Raw genomic sequence first — 21,817 nt, forward strand, 5'->3', positions numbered from 1 at the left:
AAGTACTCTGTCAGAAATATAGGGTGAGCAAATGTTTGTAACTGAGGAAATTATTTTTTTCAGTTGGGGTGCAGGATCTGAATTGTCTAGCTATAGTAGGGCCTCATTAAGTTTAATTCTGGTGGCTGCCAAAAAACATTTACAAGAATCTGAAACTCAAACTGTAAACCAACTGTTATTGAAGTAGTAAATTTTGTTAAAAAGATTAACAGACTGTAAGTGGGCTTTTTAGAAAAGGGTAGCAGCAAATTACATAAAAAAATGAAAATTGTGCGAACAATAAAAGCAGAATAAAGAGTGTGAGGAGGAGTGAGGTTTAAGGAAAGGCAGGACTTGTACAATTTATGTCAAGTTAGATTAATGCTAATTGTACAAAAGGATATATGTGATGTATAATGCTTGTAAGTGTGAACATGTTAATATGTTCTTTTTTATATAAATTTATTTTTGCCAGTGTCTTAAGTGATAATTCAATTCAGGTGTTAAAAAAGTTTATACTGTTTTTACATTTAGATACTATGGATGCATAGCATAGAAATATATTTTTAATAAATATCCCTTAATATAAGCTGCTGTGTCTAGACATCATAATGAGCGTTGAAGCTAACAGCCTTTCTGTTGTGCTGACATTTTGTCTGATATGGATGTTGCAGTTTTATTTCAAATCCTAGTGTCTGCTGACATTATTTATATTTCCAAATAAGATAATTGGGTAATCTTGCATCATGCCATGAGGTAGATGGAGGAGCTTGGTTATAAATTGCAATTTTATGTACCTTTTCACAGATTCTAATAATAAAGTCTATAAGCTGACAATATATCATTATATGTCCACCTTTTTATTTCTTTGGCACAAAAAAAAAAAAAAAAAAATTACAAGTTACACCAAAAAAAATCTGCCCAACTTTTGGCCAGGGCACTTTCCCTTAACAGTAGGTGCTATGGGATTTTGTACATCCACCAACTCAACAGTTTGGGCCTCACTTTAATATTTCTTCTGAAGAATGGTACGCCACATTGTAATGATTTACATGGTGAAGGAATAGAACCCACGGCCTTCTGTCGCAAAGGAAAGTGTGCTGTGTTTTGTACCACAAACACTGCTATATTTGCTCTAATGACAAAGTGGACAAGGAAGACAGTAAAACCTCTGTACTAGTGTTGTATCATATGACAAGGGTTAAAAATGACAAAATCATCTGAAAAAAAATCTTTGAGATGTTAAAGATATTTTTACCTGCTCAACTATTCTAAGGTAAGTGATGTGCTTAAATGCAAATAAAATAATAAATTACTTGAATGGAACACTTGGCTTTAACCTCACTGTCTTTAACAGAAATGACCCAAACATATAACATTTTATGGGCTGTCACTTGAAATCAAGATATGCACTGTTAACTCTAAGATCAAAAAATTGTAAGGATAAGTAAAATTTTCCATTATCCCATAATATGCAATTTCAGGGTTAGTATATTTTGAGATACAGACATTATAGCCTCCTCATATGTATGGGGTGTAGTGGTGGTGGTGGGTTATTAGTGGGATTATTGTCCCCTGCAGACAAGTTTTTTTTTATATTTTGATTATTTTATGATCTTTTTTCTTTCTTCTGCAGTTTCCTGCAATTCTTTTTGTGCAATTATTGTGACTGTAGTTGTACCATAAAACCAGCTGTTAGTATGTTCTTTAAGAAAAGCAAGTCAACTGGATGCACCTCGCATAAGTATTTAAGGTAGGTATAGCTTCATCAAATGAATTTCAGCTTTCATTTGGCATCTACAGATAATCATACCTCTCAACCTCTTAATGCAAGAAATCTGGGCAAAGCCTAAACTAATGGGGGACAATGGTTCAAAAATAGGGACATATTTTAAATATTGCTCTTATAAACTTAAAAAGTTGCTAGAGTAACAAGATTTGTATTAGTATGCATTTTTGGAAGGAAATGAAGTCTGAAACTCAAATGCATATAATTTTTTAATGATTTCAATCCTCAGTGATTTGCCAGAAAAGGACAATTTTATGAGGAACAGACCAACAAATATGAGACAAAAATCTGGACATTCTGTGAAAATCTGTACAGTTGAAAGGTATGCAAATGCATGTATCTATACGCATGTACTGCCCTTCTACTACCATTTAACATGTTGTCTGTAACTACTTTGTTATGATTCTGAAATGTGTTCTAGCAGAGTTAAAGATACAGCAACAACGATAACAGTAAACAGATACTTTAATAATTTATTACTATGGCGCTTCATTAATGTGGTTTTATACAGTTGTAAAATATTACCTGGTTAGCTGTGATGTTTGTGACATCAAAGGCAACATTTTTAACCTGAAGCAGAAATGTCTGTGTTTATTTCATCAGTGTAATCAGCAAATGGTTTGTCTGATACATGGCACTGGTGCCACCTTCAGTGAGATTACAGTGTTTTTGACATATTGGTAGAAGATAAAGTGACTATGTCACGTTGATGATGCTTGTGTTCTTTGTCTTTTCTGTCCTTTTTTTTTGCATACCTAATATTTGGTAAGAAATGGATTTTAACTATGTTTGAGATTTTGTTTAATAAGTGACAGCTTCTAGAGTGTACTAAATATAAATATCCTATTACAGATAGTTTTTCCATCTGTAATTTATGGAAAATATGAGGTTTAACAAAATTTCTGAAACACAAGGTTTTTATTTTTATTTTTTGAAAAGTCTGAGTAAAAGTGAAGTCAATGTCTTCAAAGGAAGATACACTTCTGACAGCTATATATATATATATATATATATATATATATATATATATATATATATACAGTAATTACATTTTGCTGCTTTTTGGACAGAATTACTGAGTGCCAAGGATGTAGTAACAACTTTGTTTTATTGGATGTTTGTGTGTGTTTTTTTTTTCTTGCTTATATCATCTCACAAATTTTGATATTTGTTAAAACATGATATGTCATTATGATAGTGCCATCATATGGTAAACATAGAACAAAGTCTGTCAATACCCAGGATATAAAAGCTATCACATTTGCCTGGTTATCTGAGAAAGATCTGTTTTAATCAATGGTCCATTCTGGAAGATGAGTATTCTGCAGTACAGTGCCAACTGTTAAATTACAGTGTTTCCTAATTCTAGTATCTAAGCATCCTTGCAAATAACCTCATATAAATGCAACTTTATACTGTAATACTTTTTTTATTATTAAACAATATAATAATACAAAAATTAATGATTAGATCCTTAACTGAAGTAAATATAAGGACTGGAAACATTTTCTTTTCTCTGATAATATAGCAGGGCACCAAAATCAGTGCCATTTTGAATACATTTCTTAGAAACGTTAACATCTTCAAAATAACTATCTTTACTGGTAACAAGTAAAGAAAATGGATATTGTGTCTATCACAGTCCCACAACAACTTGTCATAAATGTGCAATGTTTTTAGACAAGAATTTGCTCCATCAAATTAAGCATTAGAGAGACTAAACCATAAAACATATCACAGAGTTAACTAAACAAATCGAGGTCACATATCACTACACCATAAATATGGAAATCCTCTATAATTTAATTGAGATCTGTTTCTGTTTGTTTAGTTGTTGATTTTTAATAGTTGCTTCAGCTGTGTTATGACAACGGAGTAGTACAAAGACCCTTTACCCACTGGAGGGTTGTACAGTCTCATGAGTTTTCCTTTGATTGTGCTTCTTCAAAGTACAGCGCTTCTTCAGTGGGACAGGAAATGTCATTACTGATATAACCTTGAGTCTATCCTCTTCACTTTATCATTTTTTTTCTTAACATAGCATCAGCGTGGGAACTGAAGGCAGAAAGTAAATATTCCTTTGTCATTGTAATGATGACTGAATTTCCTTGTTTGAGCAAAACTGATCTTTGAACTTACACAACAAAGACTACATATCAGGGCATATTCCTTAATCAATAGAATCTTTGCACTACCTTTGTAACATACCTTAAACCAAAATACAAACATATTTCCCATGTGAAGTAAAATGTTATCTTATCAGGATAAATGTCAGGCATTTTATATGTATGTTTATATTTATATTTGTATTTCATATGTGCGTCTTCCTCCATATCTTAGTGCAGTGAGAGGGTTATAACTAACAAAGCAACATGATCTTTTGTGGTCCATTTCAATGCTTTATGCAACTAGACTAATGCCTCACTGTTAGCAGTATTAAAATAGTAATAATATACTTTTTACACATTCTGCTTAATAAATCATGCCAACTTATTCAGCAAGAAAATAAATAAAGCATGTTGTGTGAATGAGTTTACTGCTACATTCATGTTTTAGTGGATGCATCAAATCTAACTGCTCAGCACTTCATTTTGGCCTGTCTGTGTGTATGACCAAATATAGGAACAAAAGTTCAATTGCTAGGAATTTAAATATTTTCTATAGGGTGCAAGCCCTTCAAAATGTATTATGCATCTCACTGGGGAATTCACACACACACACACACACACACACACACACACACACACACACACACACACACACACACACACACACACACACACACACACACACACACACACACCTCTATAAATATAATTATAAATATAATCAAGAAATCAATGCTGTCACTCTACCTTACATAAAGTCAGGCACTAACATCAAAGAAATCAGGATTGACATAAAAGGTCATGGATGACTCTCCCTCGTTAATAAAAAAAAAAAAAAAAAAAAACAGTTGAGCTTACTTTTCAAATATACTACTCTTGGAAGAATGTTTTTTGTTTTGATATCATACTGCCAAAAGCAGTTCCTATATCGGTAAACATTTGAAGTGTCGAGAAACAGTTAGAGTGAGTCTCAAAATGTTGAGACTGAATGATCAAAAGATCAGACTTAAAATATACTAAGTCTGAGATGCTATAACTCAGAATATTCCCTTTTCTTCAAGGTATGGCAATCTCAGAGCTGCCATATAGAAGTTTTGGGTGTTTGCTCCCCCCCCCCCCAAACACACACACACACAAAAAGAAGTTTTAAGGAGAAGAACAATATTTATGGATTGCTCTTCTCTAAGTTTTTGGTCTTTTCTTTATGTTTTTTTGGCACTTGGCATTTTGAGTGCCAACATTTCAGTAGGGAGCCATTCAATATCACTTTGCAGCCTAATGCCATGAGATGAATGCATAAGAGGTTATAGGTGAAGTACTGAAAAAGCAACAGTGAATCACATTAGTTTCATGGTTCTTTCTTTGCAATCTAGATAGTAGTGGGTATTTGTTTTTCATGATGGCAGAGAAAGCCAGATAACTGGTGTAAGTATTGCCTCTGCTGTTTGATTCATTTAAATCTGGTCCTATTTCACTAATATTATTTGTTTTGACTATAATAATTAATTTTGGGGCAGTGATTATGAGTTTAGGAGATACTGGTAAATTGGTCTCTTAAATTATCTGGTGAGCATTTAACATACATAAATTTATGTGTACTCTTTAAATTTGATCTGACTGGCTCTATTACAATTTGTGTGAGGTCGTTTTGATTACAAAAATATTGGTCTTGCTGTTTTTGGACCTAATAATGTTGTATTGAAGTCGCCATTAGTATTAGACGTCCATACTGTTCACTTTAAGGATGTCTTGTAAAGCTGTCTGACTAATTGTAAGGCGTGAAGGAGAAGGGATGTGTACCGCTGCTATGGTAAGCTGATTGTTGTTAACACTGGGTGTTTAGATGGGATATAGTGAAGTCCTTGTTTAACTTTTTGTTCAGTGGAGAAGTTATTAATTGTACAGTGATATCAGAATATTTTGTCTAACATCCATGGTGTCACCTCTTCATATGTGATATCATTTGACAAAGCAGGCCCCAAATATCTCTTCCTACCCAGATATCCATGTTTTCTTTTCTGATGTATTTTAATGTACTCAACTAGGCATGACACACCTGACTTTAGTTCTGTAAAGCAAAGAGTACAGTTGAGTCTTTGAAAAAAGAAATCTTGCTAAATGCTTCACCCTCTTCAGAATGAACTCATTTTGCCATTTTCTACTTTTGTAATTCCTCTTCAGTTTAAACACGCAAAGACTCGAAGGTTGGCAATCTATATGGAACAGCAGTGAATGTGAAATACTGGAATATCTCATCTAACATATTTTTTATCTAACCTCTTTTTATCAGTTACTCAAAGCAGCATATCAGTTTGCTATACAGACTAAGTAACCTGCCTGACAGTGGGTAAAACAATTAGCTTCACTGTATAATGTGTATTGATTCTCATTTTGGGGAATGAATGTGTTTCATGAAGCAAGCTCAATTACATTATATAACTTTTGTTTCATCAAAAAGTGTACATTAATGTAACCATTATTATTATTATTATTATTACTGTTGTTATTATTATTATTATTATTACTTTATACTGGCAAGCTGACACCAGATAATGCAGGTGAGAGATGGGTATGGGGGCTGTGAGAGATGGGTATGGGGGCTGTCCTATAGATGAAATGACTAACTCTGTTATTTCTTGTTGTAATTACAGCTTTGCATGATTAATATGCATTTGGATGAAGGAATCTGGAATGCAAGATGTGACATTTGTGTACAGCAAAAATGCATTAATGCAATTTCTTTTTTTAATCTTGACAGGGTCAAACCAGGTAATTTGAGAAGACAGTGGTTATAGGGGGGCTGTCTGAGGATCAAATGATAGGATCTGCTGTTTGCTGTTGTGATTCTGGTTTTAGAGGACAAATGTATGTATTTGGGTGAAGCTTGAATACAAACTGTGAGTGTCCACTCTTTCTGTGGAACAAAACTACGCTAACATATCTATTATATTTTTTCTCTTAGCAGTCTCAAATTAGATAAGGTGGGTACATAATGGATATGGGGGCTTTCAGTTATTGAAATAATTGGCTGTGCCAGTTGTTTTTGTAATTCTGGCTTTGTAGAACTAATGTCGATCTGGATGAAACAAGTTTGAAAACAAGCTATGTCTATTGTTTGTGTGTGACAAAAATGCTTTAAAGTAACCATTCTGTTTATCACAATCAGATATTTTAGGTTTATACAGTCAACAGAGTAGCTGTAACTGTTTGGTGGAGGAGGTCTTCTATGAATGAACGTGACCTGCTGTCATTTGTTTAGATAGTCATTAATCTGTCTCTTTGTAGGATTAATATGTGTTTTTTGAGAAGCATGTTGGATTTTTTATTCACTCTGGATTTTGTTTCAAACAGTATTAGTATATATATTCAGAGTCCTCATCTATTTCTTATTTTGCAGTCTGTCACTTATTTTGCTTTATATTTTATTCCATTTCTTGTAAAATTTGTTGTGTTCTTGTAAAACGCAGAGAGCTGCAGTCAATAAATATCGTCAGGCATTTGGATTTCAGACTTTGTATCTCTCAGTATTGTACACAATGACTGGCTAACCTGGAACATCTTGGTATGATTGATGGGAAAGCAACCGATCATTGGCACAGTTGTGCATCAAGTAGTGTTACCATGGAACAGTACTTGGTCCTCAAGTTGAGTTCCTGGTTGTGGATTATTCTCTGTGGAGTCTCTATATCCTCTTTATTCCTTTAAGGGTTTTATTCAGGTGTTGTGGTTTCTACCGACACCCTAAAATATACATGAATTGCTGTTCCTCCAATTTGCTTGTAAATAAGCATACAGTGCACGTATGCATGCATGCGTGTGTGTGTGTGTGTGTGTGTGTGTGTGTGTGTGTGTGTGTGTGTGTGTGTGTGTGTGTGTGTGTGTGTGTTTGTGTGCATGCATCTTATGATATCACTGGCTTGTCAGGAGCAGTGTGCATATATGTGTGTGGGGGGCATTTTGAGGATACATTCATAACTTCTGGATGTAAAAATAGTTAACAAGTAATTGTTTTTCAAAATTAAATATAAAATGTAGAACAGAACATCTAGACACTTAGAGCTTCCAGGGTCTTGGTGATCTTCACACCCCCAGCTAAGGGGATTTTTGTCACAGTCTTGATAGCGGGGGAACTCTCATCTTCAGCCTGTTCCCTGTGTCTAACCTAGTCTGAAAATGACTTCTTAGAGGTGTGATCCGAATGTTGCTATAGTTTGTTTGGGGACTGGGGACAACATAGTAATTTTTTACTTAACTTTCCATACAGTCAAACATTAGAGGCTTGCTCAGAAGACTACTATAGCATACCTAGAAGCAATGTACTGTGTAGACCCACCACGCTAAAATGCAGAAGAATAGATGTTTGTGCATGTATATTTATGTATGGTGATCTTTTGGTAGTAGTGGCAAGGACTCATGTTGTGTGTGGTATATATAGTGTGGAGCATATCAATGGTTAACTTTTATCACTGGTAAGATCAAAGGGATATACAGGGTGTGGCATTCTTTTGGGTTTTAGTGTTCTGGAGACATGCTGCTTATACATATGAGAGCAACAATGTAAAATATATGAATGTGAACATTTGTTCTTTCTCTTTCATTGCTATCTCACAACAAAAAGGATATATACAAGGTAACTATCTTTTTATAAGTGGAAGGAGGCAGGCACTATTTCCATGTATGATTTATGTATTTCTGGAAACATTTGTCTTTTTATTTACTGGGAAATAATATTTTGTTAGTTTTGAACATTAAACCTTGGGCCAAATTTAATTCTTTCCTAGGTCAACATTTTTTTATATCATCACTGGACAAAAAAGATGGAAAACATCTCTAAATGGCACCTTAGAGTATTTCAGACTCAGTGACTTGTGGGGAATCAAGCAGCCCCAGACCCCCAGCTTATTTCAGTTATTTATGTGCAATTTTGGCCTGTTGCACGGTGGTGAAAGGATGGGGAAAAACATGATGAGTAAGACAAGGCACAGAAACTTAAGAAAGAATTCATTCAGATGGAGTGGACAGATGTGTGTTGGGGGGGAAAACAAGCAGGAATTCACATTTGGCTAACCTTCATACCTACTTTTATGGATTCTGCTTATGTCTTTAATATTTGAATGAGATGTACTTGCTTTACACAACGCTGTACTGACAGATTCATATGTCCACTTCTGAATATGCAAATGATGAGTATACCAAGATGATTGACTGTCTAGTACTGAATGACGGCTGACATTTGTGTTTGGTCAGCAGTAGGTCCCCCATCCATACTTGTTCTGGATCTGACACTGTGGCCCACATTGAAGTGACCATGATCAAACTGTGAATTTCATCTTAGATGACATAAGCATATATTCCCCAGATATTCTCTTCCTAACTGAAACCTGGCTCAAACCTCACATCAAAAGTGAGGAAATACTTCCCCCTGAATACAACATCCTTCGCATAGACAGATTGTCCAAAAAAGGAGGTGGTGCAGCATTGATATTTAAACACCACCTCAGTATTCAACTCCTGAACTCATCTGCCCCTCACCACAACAATGAAGAAATCCTTTATGCCAATCTCAAACTAAACCCAAACAAAACAATCAATATCATAGGATGCTATTTCCCACCAGGGCAAAATATTGCACCCATAGAAAATCTCCTGAGCTGGGCTACTCTAGCTCTACCCCAGGAAACCATCATTCTCGGTGACTTTAACATCAACTGGCTATCCTGTAACAACAGTCTCCCAACCATTCACCTTAATCTCTTTGGGTTCACTCAACTCATTCAATCCCCTACCAGAATCATCAAAAACCCTAACAATCATACCTTACTTGACTGGCTCCTAGTCAACAAAAGCCTCTCACTCTTACCTAGCAGGCTGCTTACCTGACAGTCTTAGTGACCATTTCCCTACTTTCCTAATTCGGCACCACACAAACAGTCTGAAGCCCCTTATCCACAGGCAAATACCGAACAAGTCCAACTTCAACCCCAACTCCTTCATCTCCTCCCTGCAAAAAATTAACTGGTCACCAGTAAAATACCTCAACCTAGATGAGGTTGTCCACTTCTTCAACAGTACCTTCCTCTCCATCCTAAACACCCATGCTCCTGTAAGAAATGCCAAAGTCAGATCCAGGCATGCCCCATGGTTACAAAAGACCACCAGAACCCTAATGAAATACAGAGATAAGGCCTGAGAGAACTGGCGACTAACAAAAAATAACTCAGATAGGCAATCGTTCCTTGAACTGTGAAATAAAGCCAAAAAGCATATAAAATTAGACAAACCCCTCTACTATAAATCCACCATAAACTCTACCAACCACAACCCTAAGCAATTCTGGTCCACTATTAACACTATCCTTCACCCAGGGAAGGTTGATACCCCCCAGCCGTCCATTCCCCCCTTCTCCAGCAGTATTGCTGAATCCTTCAACAAACACTTCACTGAAACTATAACATCTCTAAACAAACAACACTTCCCTACAACAGCCCCACCAACTCCTAATGCTAAACCCCCACTCCTCTTTTCTTCTTCACCTCAGTACCTACCTAAAGCATAAAAAGACTATTGTCAAAACTTAAACCCACCAAACTTGCAGCTGACAACCTCTCCTCTGAATACTTGAAAATTGCAGCTGATACACTAGCCTACCCAATTTCAATTCTATTCAACCATTCCATAACAGAGGGCTATGTTCCCTCGATATAGAAAATATCCCACATCATTCCCCTCCACAAAGGCACCTCCTCCACCAACCTCTCCAATTACTGCCCCATTGCTATCCTCTCCCCTCTCCAAGATACTTGAAAAATGTATCTACACCCAGGTCTCCAACTACCTTCTAGCTAATAATCTCCTCTCCAAAACCCAACATGGTTTCAGGCCATATCACAACACTACCTCCACTCTGCTCTCCTTCACCAACACTATACTTCATCACAAAAGCAATGGCCTCTTCTCCACTGCCATATTTCTAGATCTCTCAAAGGCCTTTGACATGGTATCTCATGAGCTACTACTTTCTACTCTCCCCAACCTCTCCTTCTCACAATCAGCCTGCAACTGGTTCCACAGCTGTCTACACGGACTCTAGAAATCAGTAATCTGGGACGATAACATATCACCTCACCTCCCAGTTACTCTTGGAGTTCCCCAAGGGTCTATCCTTGGCCCTCTGCTATTCTCACTTTTCACTAACAACCTACATACTGCCACCACACAAGCATCTCTTACACAGTATGCAGACAACTCTACTCTCATCTGTTCTGCCCCCACTCTACCAGAACTGCAACAAATCACACAGGAATCATTCTCTTCTGTATAAAGCTGGCTATACAATGCTCAGCTCCTACTCAACCCAAGTAAGACAAAACTTCTCCTGTTCCAACCTTCCAAAGCCACGCAAAACATCCCCCACTTCAACATTCTTGCCAAAGACAATACCATCATCTCTCTATCAGAAGAGAAAATTACTTGGTGTGGAAATAGACAACAAACTTAGATTTGACACCCACATATCTCTCACAATAAAAAAAGTTCACAAGAAACTTGGTGCATTATATCGAAGCCACCGATTCCTAACCAAGGTGGCTAGAATTTTCATAGCCAATTCCCAGCTAATCTCCATTCTACTCTATGCATCCTCATACTTACCGACCTTAGACAGACAGATCTATACAAGCTGGATGCTTGTTACAACAAAATTTCTAAATTTGCAACTGAAACCTCCTACCACAGCCATCATTGTATTTCCCTTAAAGAACTAAACTGGATAGAACTCCCACAACTTCTTCACTTTAATCAACTCACCCTTGCTCATAAACTTATTAACCACCTCCTTAACATCCCTTCCCTTCAAACCCTTTTCCAACCCTATCACCCCAATAGGCCCCTAAGATCAAGCAACAAAAATCAACTCACTGTTATCAAACCCAAAAACTCAGCAGGAGAAGCCATATTTTCATGTACTATATACAAACTTTGGAACAATCTTCCACCCTCTATAACTATACCTTCCAGCAGCCTTTTCAAGACTGCGCTCAAATTCCACTTAAATTTGCACTGGCTTTGTCCTTGTTCTAATCCAGACTAACACCACCACCCTTACCTTCCACCCCACCTAGACTCTTAACCAAACTATACTACTACTAACCAAAGTCAGAAATAGCTAGTTGTCTTTACATACTTTAACATCTTGTCTGACAACTTTGTTACTAATATTATAAACGACAAGAAACTATCTTAACTTGCAACATTTACTGTATATACTGTTGATAATCAATATCTTCTTATTGTATTAAAGCCAACAACCTGTAATGTTGTTTACTATTGCTGCAACTTTGTATCTCCATTTATCATGTAGATGATGTGGAGCTTTTCTCCCCGGGCATCCGCTGAAAAAGGACCTGCGTCCAGTCGGAATTTCCCTGTAAACAAATGTAAATAAATAAATAAGATGACATATGTTATAGTGTTGCTATTATGACATGCAGTTACAAACTTTTATTAACCTTTATTGATAACAATCAATTTAGATTTTCTATTTAGTATTAACGTTATGTTTATGGAAATGTAACAGTTTTAATACATAAACACTGGGCCAGATTCAGGAAGGCTTACACGGAGTTCAAGAGTAGTGTAAGCCTCCGTGTAAGCCTCCCGATTCAGGTACAGCCCAAACCTCCGTGTAAGAGACAGCTAACACGTCTCTTACACGGACTGGGCGTGGAAATGCTCAATACCTCATTTGCAGCTCCAAGATATGCAAATGAGGTATTTGAGCGATCCACGAAGCAGAAACCAGTCCGTGTAACGGACGTGTTAGCTGCAGAAATGTACTCAGCTGACAACTGAGTACATTTCTGCAAAATCAAAAACGGAGCTATGTCAGCTCCAAATAAAGGGTGCATATGTGTCATTAAGCATGCCAATGGCCAAATATGTGGCCATTGGCATGAAAAAGTGTTGCAAAAATAAGTTATTTAACTTTTTTTTTTTTCACGGGATTATTGTGTTTCGCTACCTAAAACTGAAAACCGAAGCTTATAAGCCCACAATTGTGGGATTTATGTATTACATGGAATGTCAATGGAGGGACTTGCAGACTAAAACAATATGGCCTCCGTTTAGTGGTTGTCAAGGGGGGGAAGCTCCGTGTAAGATATGTAACTAAGCATTACTAGGCAATCCTATGTAAATGAGGGTTACAATACTGAATCACACTGCCACATAGGTAATGAGCACTTTCTGAGTAGTGTAAGAGTTAGAGAAGGGGGAGGAACAGAGTAAGAGGTAGGTGACATCACGGAAGGGAAGGATAGAAAGAAATGTCCCAGATTGGAGGGCAATGTAAGGTAACAGATGACAGACAGACATCAGGGGGGGAGGTGTGTCCCAACAGAACACTAGGAAAGTCAAGAAATTGAGGGTATACGCTATCCCTACACTCCATGTTTCTTGATATATGTGCATGCGCGCGTGTGCGCGCGTGTAAGGCAGGTTCAACATGTGGGAGCGTGTTGCAAACTGTTTACAACGGTTTGCTGGCGCACGTGTGTAAGGCAGTGTCTGTGGCGTTTTAGCATGAATCAGCCTAGCTAACACCGTGTAAGGATGTGTGCGTGCGTGTAACACTGTGTAGGGATGTGTGCGCGTTTAAGTGACTGTGAGCGTGTTTAAGCTGGTGTGCACATTGCTCCCCCTCAGGAAACAGAGAGGAAACAGGAAACAACCAAAATACAGGGAAACTGCCAGGGAATACTGCTGGAGTTAATTGGTGGAAACAATTACAAGCAGGCAATTACACAGGCAGACTAGAAGCCCAGCCCAGCACTTAAAACACAACAAAGAGCAGTGAAGGCTGTTTCTCACAAGAGATACTGCCAGAAGCTAAGCTATCAGAATTGAAAACTGAAATAAAGCTCAACTCAGAGCAGAAATGCTAGGGGCTGCCATGGCTATTATAATCAGGCATAGGCGAATTGCTGAGGGTGGTGACAATGCAGATGCTGACAGACAACCCAGAGTGAGGAGAAGGAGAAGAGTATACAGGCCCAGGGTCACCTACCATGGGTTACATGAGCTGGAGATAGTAGAGCTCTATAGAGTGGACAGAGAGCTCCTGCAGCAGATTGTTGAGCTGTGCAGGCCACACCTCACACACAGAACCAACAGAGGGGAACCCATCCCAGTGGAAACCAAGGTATGTGTTGGCCTAAGAATACTAGCAACAGGTACCTTCCAGAGACCAACTGGTGATATGATGGGGATATCACAGGCATCAGCCTCCAGGGTACTGCACCAGTTCCTGGATGCCATGTCACCACATGTCAGTGATCATATATATGTCCCTAATGACCGTGAAGTTGTGGCCAGCAATATGCGTCTCTTCCAGCAAATAGCGGGATACCCTGAGGTGCTGGGTGCAATAGACTGCACGCACATATGCATCAAAGCACCAGCCGGTGAGTGGGGTAGAGTCTACATTAACCGCAAGGGATACCCCTCCATCAACTGCCAGGTCGTGTGTGATGCCCAGGGCATAATAATGAATGTGTGTGCTGGCTGCCCTGGGAGCTACCACGATTCCCACATCTGGCATCTGACGCAGCTGTACCAATCATTTGCCAATGGGGACTTCCTACACGGACACCTAGTGGGGGATGCAGGTTATGCACTTGAGCCGTGGCTGATGACAGCCATCAGAAATGCACACACACCTGAACAGGAACGCCATAATGAGGCACATGCACAAACACGTAATATCATAGAGCGTGTGTTTGGGCTGCTCAAGTCACGGTTCCGGTGTCTGGACACATCTGGTGGAGCTTTGCAGTACACACCAACTACATGTACCCAAATGATCATGATATGTGCTATGCTACATAATATGATCCTGGAAACAGCTGCAGCAGGACCAGCACAGGGCTGGGCCAAACATCCCCACCATTGCCAAGGCCACCACAGGCAGGGGTGACTCGGAGGAGGAACAACCTGACCTTGTCCCAGTAGGCAGAAGGAGGCGTGCCCAGTATGCCCTGGCCTTGGCAAAGAGGCAACGATAGCACATGCGCTTGGTCAGTAGGAACACTGGGACTGATACCCGCTCTGACTCACTCATACAGTAACAGGGATGCCTAACATGACACAACCTGCTTCCAAATGTACAGGGAGTGTAGTATGTGTATCCGACAGAGGTGGCCCTGCAGCACCACCTGAGGCATGAATGCCATGTGTTAAGTAATGTAATATCATGTACAATATGCACACCTGAGGACCCCAACTAACATCCATATCCGCATATGACCCTGTGGAAACAGCTGCACGTCATACAGTGATGTACATGTGCAAAAACATGGAACAAGATACAAAATGAGGGTGTCTAGCAATAAATAGCATGGATAACCACACACCCATGTTTGTACCACAACAAGAAGCAACATGGAATAACCATGGTCAAAAAACAATGGCTAAAACCGACTACTACTATATAGCCTGCTGCAGACCACTGTCCTAATAGCAGGAACTGCCCCAGGCCTATGTCCATAGGTTCATACTAGGCTATCTGCCCTAGGGCATTAATAAGCCTAGGCCAGAGTTTTGTGGTGTCTGCCACCCCTGCAAGTTGATGGATATGCCCATTATTTTGCTGTGCCTCTGTCAAGCAGTGATACTGAGGTTATCCCTGGGGTATACCTGCAATCTCCCATCCATTGGTCAAGATCTCACTTGAACAAAGCCAGTGAGGTGCTCAGCCCCACATGTACCAGGATGTTGTTCCACAGCTTATGGACTCTCTGGGTGATGAATCTGTCCCTCCAGCACATCCTATTAATATCTGTGTTGAGGTTTAGGTCTCTTGCCCTTGTAGTTCTGATGGATGTAGAGGTCTTGAGGTGAAGCATGTTCATAAAGTCTGGGTTGGACATAGCCTTGTATGTCAAGCACAGATCACCTCTGAGCAGCCAGTAAGTGACTGAATACAGATGGAATTCCTTCAGTCGGGCAGCATAAGAAATATGTTTGAGACCCTTTCACCTCCTGTCGAGGAATTTGTGGGCCCATCCAATCTGAATGGGGCAGTGTATGCAATCATTGGTGTGATGAGTACAGGGGAACGATGACCTCCCTTGATCTAGATGTGAATCACTGCATGATGAGGTGGCCAATGTAGAAGGCCTTCCAAACTACCCTGGCAATGTGAGTGTCAAGCAAAAGGTCACTGTCAACCTGGGTGCCCAGGTCCCTGATAACCTACGTTGTGCTTAGAGGATTGCCACCTAGATGGGAAGTAGTGGTAACCTTGTTCTTCCTGAAGGGTATGGCTATGCATTGTTTAGTGTTTAATGTAAGGCCATGGCCGTGGCACCAGTTATCTGTGTCTATGAGACCCTTCTGAAGGATGTCTGTGTCAGATGGGTTTCCAGCTATACTTCCCAGTTTGCAGTCATCTTCAAACTTTGTCAGCCATAATCCTCCTGTGTTTGCTCGTACTTCTGAAAAGTAGATACTGAACAAATGTGGGCCCAGGACTGAGCCCTGTGGGACACCACTTGTGACAGCTCTGGAGTGTGAACTGGCACCAGCAACTTTGACCCTGTGTGTTCCGTCACTTAGCCAATTTGCAACCCATGCTGTGATGTATGGGTTCACAATTAAGCTGGTGATGTTTTCAATGATACCTGAGTGGGGTATTGTGTCGAAAGCCTTTGCCAGGTCAAGGTAGGCTGTGTGGACTGCCTTGCCCACGTCAATGGCCTGGGTGAGTGTTTTGAAAAAGTCAACCAAGTTTAAAAGGCATGATCTGCCCTTGACAAAGCCAAACTGGATTGGATCCAATGTCTGCAAGTCCCCTATGTCTTCATTTAGAATTCCCATTATGATCCTCTCCATAGCTTAGCAGAACAGGCTTGTCAAGCTGATGGGATGGTAGTTTCTGGGGTTGGTGGAGGCACCTCCTTTGTGAAGTGGGTCCACCATTGCTGTATGCCACTCCTTGGGAACATATCCTGAGGTGAGGCTAAGATTAAACAGCTGCCCTAACTGCGGATGTAATTACTCATTGAGTTCATGGAGCACACAACTGGGGACACCATCTGGTCCCATGGATAAAGTGTTTTCTGCCTTGGATTGAGCAGTTCCCACCCCAGCAGTGGAGATGTTTGGGGGCTACAATCCTCTGGTGTACATACCCCCGCAGTTGGGGGGAGCGAGGGAGAACTCTGCACTGAACCTGTCAGTCAGTATGTTGCCAATGTCTGTAGGTGCAGTGATATCAACATTATTCTGAACTAAGTCTGAGCATATCTAGGAGTTTCCTCCCAGGTTTAAAACATAGGTAAAAAGGCCTCATGATTGTCCCTGGAGTCCTGAGTGGGTTTACTCTCAAAACATGCCTCGGATGATTGTATGGGGAACTCAGTGTTTTACTCACAATGAGCAGGGTGCCTTCCCCCTATGGATTACGCTCTATCTTGTAGTAGCTCCTTCCTTGTGTTGTTCAGCTTGTTTATGGCTAGGGTCCACCAGACTGGATGCTTGCCTGTGGTACAAAGAGTCATTATTATTTGGGATTGCCTGAACCATGCAGTCCTGGAGGTGCTGGTAGAAGGCATTTCTAAGTGATACAGTGGCTTGGGTAATGGTGTCTGCTGGCCTGGGGGCCTTGAAAGAGACCACACCAGTCCTCAGAAATGTGAAGTCGGCATTTGAGAAGGTCTTCACCGTTTCATTTCCCATCTGGGGTGTGGGTGGGATGTGGACTCCCACTGAGAATAGTCCATGATCTGATCTCACCAATGATGGGTATATGTCTGGTGTTGAACAGTGTGACCCCATGTTCGTGATGATGTGTTCTAGTATGTTGCCTCCACTTGCGGGCATTGGGACCAGTTGTTCCATGGCATTTCAGTGTATGAACTCTTGGAACCTTTGTGTTAGAGTGTTGTGGCATGATTAGTGATCCCAGTCTATATGTGGATAGTTGGAATCACCCAGTAGGATGGTGTTTTGAGATACATTTATCCCCTTCAGTGTTTGCAGGATAGCTGTGTGAGGTACCTGAGTTTGAGCGGGTGGCATGTAACATGCTACAAACTGCAGAGCAGTCTTGCCTATGGTCACTGGCACCTGGATGGTCTCTGATGCATCGTGTGTTGCCACCAACCATGAGGTGAGGGTGTCCTTGATGAATATGGACACCCACCATCCTTCTTGGTGTTGTCGGGATGCTGGTGCCAGAATGCATGATATGAGGTAACACCCGATAGTGCCTGGGTGCTGTCAGAAGCTGTGAACCAGGTTTCAGGCACAGCACAGACATCAATGTGCTACATACTGAGAAGGGCATAGAGTGTGTGCAGCTTGAGGTTGAGACCTTGGGCATTGAGCAGCATTACCCTTAGTGTATTTCCTTTACTGTGTTCTAGGGTGGTAGGTGTAGAATCTGAGTCTTGCATAAAAAAGGCACAATGGGGGTGGCAAGAGCATCATCTGAAATCCGGAAGCCCAGCGGTGACAGGTGCAAGCCGTCCCTTGCAAATCACCGTGGCCTGTCCAGCATGTCATCCCAGGCAGACAGACATTGGACCCCCTTAGAATGACACCATAGTCTAAGCAAAATACTACAGCTGATCATCTTGTCTCTGTTTATGTGGCATCATACTAGGTGAAGGTAGGATACTGCCGAAGGTCAGGGTCATACCTGCCTGGCCTACATAATCAGAGGGATCCTCTATGTCTCTTTCCATGTAGTCCAGGGAGGTACATCTCAGGTCGTTCACACCAGCATGGATTATGACTGGGTCAGACCTGTACTTGCAGTTTAGTGACCTGAGTGCCTGCATTATGTGGTGGATTCCAGTGCCCGATAGGCAGCTTACTGTGACCTCCTCTGTACCTGATCTGGTGAGTGGGACATCAGTGTGTCTGACTATGGAGTCACCTATGACAAGTGTGTCCGGCATTGTGTTTGGCCTTAAGGGTTGTGACTGTTTGGCACACCAACTCTGTGGTCAATGTGTTGCATGTGCTGTGCCCTGTGGAGGCAGTTGTGTGAGTGTCTGCTGTGGTGGCCACCGCCATTCTGGTAGACTTCTGATCAGAGCCTCTGAGAGTGTCTCTGTGTGTCTATGTGTATGATCTTAAGTTGTGACAGTGCCATGTGAGACTGGATTAAAGATGTGCGTGTGGTTACCTTCACCCTCTCTCTGGTCTTGCTAGTCCTATGTTGAGAGAGCTCAGCCTCCACTTTGGCTATATAGTTGCATCTCTCACATGTATGTGTGTTTTATGGCAGAAGGAGAGGGTTGTCAGTGTACATGAGGCAACTGTAACAGTGCCTCAATATTCCCAGGTTCACCAGCTGAGCAGGAGAGGACACTAGCAACTGATCCCTAGACATGCTAGAAGGAATAGACAAAACAATATTGGAATACAGGGAGATATCAAGCCCCCCAAGCCACATCATACTGTTTGATTGACAATAGCTACACATACACCAGTGTTTCATAGTGTCATAGTGTACTACTAGGCTATCTGCCCTAGTGCATGTATAAGCCTAGCCATAGTGATGTGGCTATTGCCACCCCTATAGTGGTAATAAATGTACAGAATAGATTCTGAATATTGTGCCTCTGACTTAGTAGTGACACATTATGACCCCCTTACGTAATTGAATAACATGACTGTGTCTCTGTCTAGTCTGTGCCTCTGTCTCATATGCAGTTGTCCAGATGTCTCCTGAAGAGAGTCAGTGAGGGACTCTGTCAAACATGAACTGGGATACTCTGCTAGAGTGTGAGATGCCTCTGAGTTATGACTCTGTCCCTCCAGCATGTCCTATACATGTATGTGCTGAGGTTCAAATACTCAGCTCTCATGGCTCTGGTGGATTTGGATTGCTTGCAGTGGAGTATGTCCACCAAATCCTGATTGGACATGGTCTTGTATGTCAGGCATAGGTCACCTGTAAGTATGCGGTATGACACTGAACAAAGCTGGACTTCCTCTATTCTGGAAGCATATGACATGTGTTGAAGAACCCTGATCTTCATGGTAGGTACTTTTCGGGTGCAAAGGTGCAAAAGGCAGGATCTGCCCTGTACAAAGCTGAACTAGGTGGGAACAAGGGTCCGTAGGTCAGTAATGTGTCTGTGTAAGAGCTCCATGACTCCTCCCATATCTTTGCAGACAAGGCTGGTTAAGCCTGTGTGGTGGTAGTTGCCATGGTCTGTGGAGGCATCCCCTTGTGGAGTGGGACCACTGTTGCCGTATGCCAGTGTTCAGGTACATATCCTGTAGCAAGACTAAGGTTAAATAGCAGTTGTATATATGGGTCCAGCCCTTCTGGAGTTCACATAGCATGCAACTGGAGATACCAGCAGGTCCCATGGATGCTGTGTACTTGTCTTTGCTGAGTGTGGCTCTCACATGGACATCCAAGAAGACAGTGAGGTTACATACAGCAGTGATAACTATCTTGTTTTGGGGGTGAGGGAGGGGGTAAATCGCACGGAAGCTGTCCGCCGGAATGTTGCCAATATCTGTCAGGTCACTGGAATATATGTTGTTGTGTACCAACTCTGAGCATATCCGAGGGTTCACAACCAGGTGTCTGACATAACTGAAGAAAGCAGTGTGGTTACCTTCATTGTCTTTGGTGATTTATGTCCCCAAGTTGACCTTGCATGTCTTTATGAGATAATGTAGCTTTCTACTAGTGCTGATCACAGCTGTCTTCCCTTTTGGAGATGTAGCTCTGTCTTGCATTAGTAACCCTCATCTGTCATACAGTTTGTTTATGGCTGGGGTCCACCAGACAGGACACTTTCCCTTTGTGGAGAGGGTCCTGTTTTCAGTTGTGATTGTATGGTCCATGCTGTCTGACATCTAGCTAAGGGGAGGTCATTCTGGTTCTGCAGTTATCTTTCATCAGCATTAGAAATGACCACAACAGCCCCTGTGGGTGTACCTCATGCACACACATCCAGCACCTGTAAAGTCCACAACAGTACCTCACCAGGAGTATGACAGAGCTGGAACACATGTAATGTGTAGTCTGATTAAACAGAGTGCAGCTCCACACACTGCCATGCTGTCCACCCAGATGCAAGCTGTGCCTGATGTAGAAAGCCATGTCCAAGCTGGAATCAATGCACATGCTGCACCTTGTACAATCTGAATGGCAGGGAGCTATGCACATGAGGGACCTGAACCCCAGCACTGACATATATAGGACAGGCTGTACTGCATTATCCAAAACACAGAAGCCACCCCACACATGAGTAAACTACCAGTACAGGTTGTCCATAGAGACACTGGTTGAGTCCCTCAACAGGAATCCTAATGAGTGGATGGGAGATGGGAGGTTTACCCTGGGTATCAATGTTATGTCACAGGTAGACAGAGGCACAGTATACTAAACAAGACATATGACATGTCGAACTATGCTTACAATGTGTTGATGGACAAACACATTCTCCGACTAGCATTAGGTCAAGATACCTCTTGAACACAGCCAGCAAGGTGCTCTGCCTCAAATGGACCAGGATTGTATTCCACAGCATAGGGAGTCTCCGAGTGATAACTCCATCCCTCCAACATGTCCAACATACATCCCTGCTAAGGTGTAAGTCACCTGCACTAGTGGTTCAGGTGGATCTTCTGAGTCTGAGGTGGAGCATGCCCATTAATCTCTGTTTGGACATGGCCTCGCATGTCAGGCACATGTCACCTCTAAGCAGACGGTATGTGAGTGAATAGAGTGTGAGTTTCGTCAATCTGGCAGCATATGACAGCTGTTGGGGTTCCTTGATCCTTTAGGTGGGGACAGTCAGGGTGTCTCCAATTGCTGCAGATGTTGTGTGAGATACAGCCAGAATAGGGAATTCGACACGATCACCGGTCTGATAAGTGAAGAGTACAGGGAACAATGACCCACTAGATC

The sequence above is a fragment of the Protopterus annectens genome, chromosome 4.part0 (assembly GCF_019279795.1).
Source record: "Protopterus annectens isolate FY-2018-M chromosome 4.part0, PAN1.0, whole genome shotgun sequence".
Taxonomy (NCBI): domain Eukaryota; kingdom Metazoa; phylum Chordata; order Ceratodontiformes; family Protopteridae; genus Protopterus; species Protopterus annectens.